This window comes from Cydia splendana, chromosome 25 (assembly GCF_910591565.1).
Source record: "Cydia splendana chromosome 25, ilCydSple1.2, whole genome shotgun sequence".
Classification (NCBI taxonomy): domain Eukaryota; kingdom Metazoa; phylum Arthropoda; class Insecta; order Lepidoptera; family Tortricidae; genus Cydia; species Cydia splendana.
In genome coordinates this window covers 7,813,032-7,819,031 of record NC_085984.1, presented here as the reverse complement: position 1 = coordinate 7,819,031, position 6,000 = coordinate 7,813,032, and the positions used below count along the sequence as shown (strand labels likewise).

The 6,000-nt window shown below is 36.8% G+C and overlaps 1 long non-coding RNA gene across 1 annotated transcript; it reads right to left on the bottom strand.

Moving 5' to 3' along the window:
• Positions 1-312: 312 nt before the first annotated feature.
• On the bottom strand, positions 313-1,056 carry LOC134802897 (uncharacterized). The gene is made up of 2 exons (XR_010145895.1): positions 738-1,056; positions 313-373 (listed from the first exon to the last, which is right to left on the bottom strand). It is a non-coding gene; the product is annotated as an uncharacterized LOC134802897 (long non-coding RNA).
• Between the last annotated feature and the right edge of the window lie 4,944 nt (positions 1,057-6,000).

The window sequence follows — 6,000 nt, the reverse complement described above, 5'->3', positions numbered from 1 at the left end:
CTGAAGGGGCACCACAGATGCATAATTCTACCGGGCGACCGCAGTTCGGGCATAACTTCGACTGGTTGACTTCTTCAACCTCTTGAACGTTACCGCACTTACAAAGCTCGCCTGACAGACCACATCGCGGACAGATCGATTGAGCACCATCAGATTGAAGAACAACAGTAGAGTAACCTTCAGCCACGGTGACCTCTGGACGGCGATTGCATTGACAAAGATGGATGGGCAGACCGCATGGACCATATTCTTGGTTGACGGGAGGGACCTCCGTAGAACTTGGTTGGTTGTCCGCGGGATTCTCGATTACTGTTTTGGTGATGGTAACTTCAGTAGGTTCTATGGCTGGGTTGATGGCTTGCGAGTGGGCATTCTAGAAAAAATAAATATTATGTCTCTTGTTTTAAAGCGTAATTTTATTGCATTATAAAAATAATCATACAGATAAGCAACAAATCAAATTATTTCTAATTATTTGTTATATTAAGTAGACACTAGTTTCTAGTTTCTAGCACCTAGTTTCTATATACATTATAATAAAGTACTAGGACTATGTATATAATTTTTAATTAAATTATTATACTCGTAATTAAATCAGACTTTATAAGCATAAATAGCATAGAAATTGTTTATAGGTACTTAATTATTTGCTGTGAGTGAATGTAATAAATAATTATAATTTCACTAGATCTGACAAAATAATTATAATCTATAAAAAAATTTAAAAAAAAAGTTACCTGACAAAACACCTGAAGACAAACAATGAGAAAAAAACGATACGTCATTTTAATTATTTCTTCTAAATAATAAAATACACCAAGTATATGACAACGACAGCACATAAAGTGTGTCAATATTACATTACTTATATTTATAGGTTTCACATAATGGATAAATAGGTGAGGCAATTATATTAATAAAATCACAGAATATAATTCATTATTACCACTGTCGCTTACTTCAAATATGTTGGATTTTGTATTAATTCTTTGTCAATAATAGCTTAAGTGCCAGATCCATTAAAATCCCATATAGCATAAAAAGTCAGCTTTATCTATAGGCATATAATAATAGAATTGTAAAATAATACATAGGCACGAAATTCTTTGTTCATGAAACACGTGCTTACGAATAAATTTGATGAGTTCATATTTATTGAGTAATTTAATGATAATACCTACCTACAATGTGATAATTACGAATTGTATCAGTAAAATAAATGGCACTCTTGAATTATGCAGTTAAAGTCAAATCTCACCGAATGCTAGTTTTTTTTACATAAATAAACTTTAAGGGCAATCCGGCAGAGTGTTGTGCCGAATTCTCGACATACATTTATAAATTTGTCCGCCATCCATACATAACACATGTAACTGGCACGCAGCAAACGCAACCCAATGTTGCTGGTTGCTGGTAGATCTGGTTGCCTGAGTAACGCTTGTTGTCCAAAGCATGCGGGGGGCGCATATAATTGAATGGAGAAAATTTACGGAAGAACCAAACATGTTGATATAAAAAAGACTAAACTAGTAAAATAAACAAGATTTATTAACAAAATGTAATACAAAAAAACTTAAAATACAGAGCAACCACCACAACCACAACCGCACCCTAAGCCGCAACCGCAACCTAAGCCGCACCCGCAACCCAGTAACCCAGGCAGAACTGGTTGCCCAAGTAACGCCGGTTGCCCTAGTAACGCCGGTTGCCCCAGTAACCCTGGTTGCCCAAGCAAGGGCGCACCCAGCAGCAGGTCGTTGGGAGGTAGAGTGTTACCCAGGAGGTTGCTAACGATCAGCAGTTGAAGGGCGTTGGCTAGGTTGTTGGCTACGGAGTCATCCTGTAAAATAAAGAAATAAAATAAAATACTCAACAATAGCAACCAACAAGAGATCAACGAATGCGGGCGGAGTGTTAGGGTCGGCAACCCGCATGTAAAGGATGACTCACGTTAGACCGGACTATGTCCGGGCCGGAGCTTCCGGGGCTTACTTTTGTATGACATGACAGGCGATCACGTGATGCTTTCCATAGAAAACGATGGGCCGGAAGCTCCGGCCCGGACACGGCCGGGTCTAACGTGAGTCAACTTAACTCTTCTGGACTTGCAGACTCAATCAGTTAAAAGCTACCACATTGTCTACTGTTGTTTCAAATTGATGCTATATGGAAATAGCGCCTTATTGAAAACCGACAATAAGCACCTTTTATACTTATTATGTACTTTTTACCTGAATAATAGTTGTAGACGGTATACCATACGAAGCTACATAATCCACATCGCAAGGTGTGGCAACATTAACCGCTGGATAGCTAGCCTGGCACACAGGCTGGCATTGGCACACAGGCTGGCACGGTGCCACGACTTGCTGGCACGGCGCGACTTGCTGGCACGGAGCGACCACTTGTTGGCACGGTTGGTTGACCATTATAGGGTTCTGGATGGTTTTGGTCACGGACACCTGTGATGGGCCGCAGGGGTTGGGGTAGATGGCTTGGGAGTAGACATACTGGAAAGAAATAAAACGTAAAAATTATACATTTTGATTGTAAGCTTTGAGAGGTCCTCAAAAGGGATGTCTAATGGCCCCCTAACCTAGTCGGTAGTGACCCTGCCTGCGAAGCAGGTCCCTGGATTCGAGTCCCTGTAAGGGTATTTATTTGTGTGCTATGGGTGTTATCTATGTATCTTAGTATGTACCTATTTATCCATATACAAATGACATACTGAAAGAAAAATTGTAGTAGATCTAGATATGCAAGATTTTGTTTTATATTCGCTTTTCTTAACTCTTTCTGATAATGCGTACAAATTTTCTTTACCCATGCAAAAGATATGTACAGTTATTTAAAATAAGTTATTATTAGGCGTAATACGAATTATAAGAACCTACATATAAAAAAAATCATAAAATGTACAAATTAGGTATAAGTTATTTACTTTTTTTATTAAGTAATATATTGTAGTTTTTATTGAAAGCAAAACAGTATTAACAAAATAAATAAACTAAGCATTCAAATTAAAACTGAGTTATTTACTTAACAGCAATTTTTTTTTAAATAAAAACAAGTTTTTAGTACCTGTAAACAAAACACCTGAAGAAAAGCAAACAAAATATAGCTGTACGCCATTTTATATCTTTCCCAAAGAAAAATAAAAAATGACTCCACAAAATGCGTTAGTAGAGCTTCGACACTATTATTTATAGGTTGCCCATATTGCAAGGTTGCCCATTATGCCATTTTGAGCAATATTTGGTTACAAAAAAGTTAGGTCTACAAAAATGTCACCTATGACAACTGTCACTTAAGTCAAATATTAGTAAATAAGTATTTAATTAGTATCAAAATAGTCGTAAACGCCAAATATATTTAGGTTTTGTGTGTTAATTGTTTTATCTATTTATGTTACCAGTGAAATTGTAAGGTATGTCAGATCAATGGCGAAATAGTTACCTAATGAAAATTGCATTAATATTATTAAGGTTTATTAACAATTATTGATTATTATAACGTAATGTTGGTTACAATTTCGATGAGGACGATAAGTTAATGTTTCTTGTAGATTAAGTATAGAAATTGTTGATTATCACGAACTTTCTTCGATGTAGTCCTTGGTCAACATTTTACGTCACATGTTTTGTTGTTGGTTCATATATAATATCTGGGTTACGTACCATAAAGCCGGGTTACATTAACCCAACAGCGGGAAACTTTAGCCCACAGGAATAACACATACAAAAAATATTTCTTATTCTTATTCATACACTAGCTTTTACCCGCGACTTCGTCTGCGTGGAATTAGTGACAGCAGCAAAGTAGGTATAACGCCTGGATAATGCTAGAAATAATTCAATTCGCGCATTGCTTACTTCAATTATTAGGCAATTCATTAATTCTTTCAATTCCACCCCCCTTTACACTCTCTTCAGGGATGATTTCCGACATAAATACTATCCTATGTCCTTCCCCGAGACTCAAATTATCCCTATACAAAATTTCAAGTAAATCGGTTCAGCGGCTTAAGCGTGAAGAGGTAACAGACAGACAGACAGACACACTTTCGCCTTTATAATATTAGTATAGATACAGAAGGGTCTAATAAAATATATAGTGGCTCTGTGAGCTGTAGACCTCGCGAGCATAACTTAAAAATGTATGGCTCGGCCATTTTGAAAAAAAAAATACAAAATTCGTCAAAAAAGTTATATTTAGTCATTGAACCTGCTCACAAAATTTTATTAGAATCGGTTGAGAATTGCGACCTGCGGCCCATTTCTCGAACGATATTATATTAGACTAATACGAGTATTATTAGTCCACGAACTGTCAAATGGTATGGGTTGTCATGACAACACACTAATACCGTTATTAGACTAATATCGTTCTAGAAATAGACCCCAGTAAGTACCTAGAGGAGAACATCCGGAGATACGAAAGTATTTTACTTTATGATAAATATTTATAAACTGAAATAAATGTCATATACTAAGAAAAAGTCACCAAGGCCTCCAGTGCCCCAGGCTGGAATCGAACCAGCGTCCTCTGCTATCGCGGCAGGGCAGGATAGTGTGTCTACTTGAAATAAAAACAAATTAAAATATTTTCTGAAAATAATTTAATTTGTTCTAATACTTCTAATATTACATAAATATTTATATTAAGGGCCCACTGATTACCAGTCCGCCGGATATCGGCCTGTCAGTTAAAAGCAAAATTTGACAGCTCCGAACAACTGACAGGCTGATATCGTCCGGTGAACTGGTAATCAGTGGGTCCCTTTACCATTTTAACGATTGTATATTTTCATAGTTTTGATGATTTTTGATTGAAACCTTTACAAAGCATACAAAAACGTTACAATTGAAAATAGTTAAATATTTTGCGCATAATTATAATGACATTACACAAAGTATAGCTTATTGTTGTTACGTGTTAGGTAACTGTTATATTTTGATTATATCTTTTGCAATGATTACCCAGTAATATAAATAACAATGTTTTTATCATGTAAAGATAAAACAAAGTTACAAATATGAGTGGATTTTGCAGATACGGACATTTGTGTCAGTGCAGTGCAGGATGGGGGTACCCCTAAAAACATTAACCACCTTTTTCGTATGTCAGGTAAGAATATCGATAGACTCACGGCGCGATTCGGGAAATGAATTAGAGATTTACTAGATATGAAATAGTAAAGATATGTTACGTTCCACGGAAAAAGGTACCTTATGGCGGCCGCAATATCATTGGAGTGGTATTAATAATAGCGTAAGCGCCAACCGCCATAAGGTACATTTTGCCGTGGAACGTCACATAGCTTTACTATTTCATATCTAGCGAATCTCTAATTCATTTACCAAAGCGCGCCGTCAGGCTAGCTTGCTATCAAATTATTTGACAAGGAAAATTTAAGCTATATAAAAATCTAAAAAAATAATTGTATCACGACTCGCTGGTGTATTCCCATTTGTCCCTGCCCCACGTGACCGCCGCCATACATCAGGCGGGGACAGATGAGAATGATTTCTATGAATGCACCTATTCCCACCTGTGCCCGGCGAAAGTTTAAACCAGTGTTAAACTAACTAAATTTCCCAAGGTAGAAAAGCATAGGTTTATAACATGTTTCGACACTAAAGTGTTTAATACCACGTCGGTGGCAAAAAAGCATGCGGACCACTTGATGGTAAGCAGTCACCGTAGCCTATGGACGCCTGCAACTCCAGAGGTTTACATGCGAGTTGCTCCTTTAAAAATCTATACACTCATTAATCTATGTTTTGCGATTTGGCGATACTCGTATTTCTTTCTTACCATTTTAAACTAGGCCATTTCAACATTATGCTTAGATCACTAAAATAATTGCTTATCTTAAATTTTCAGATACTCCTATTCGGTTCCATCGGTGGATTACCTTTTGCAAGTATATCAGCAATACCATCGCTGACATCATCGGAATTATCATCGAATGCCGACTCGACATCACATATAATCTTA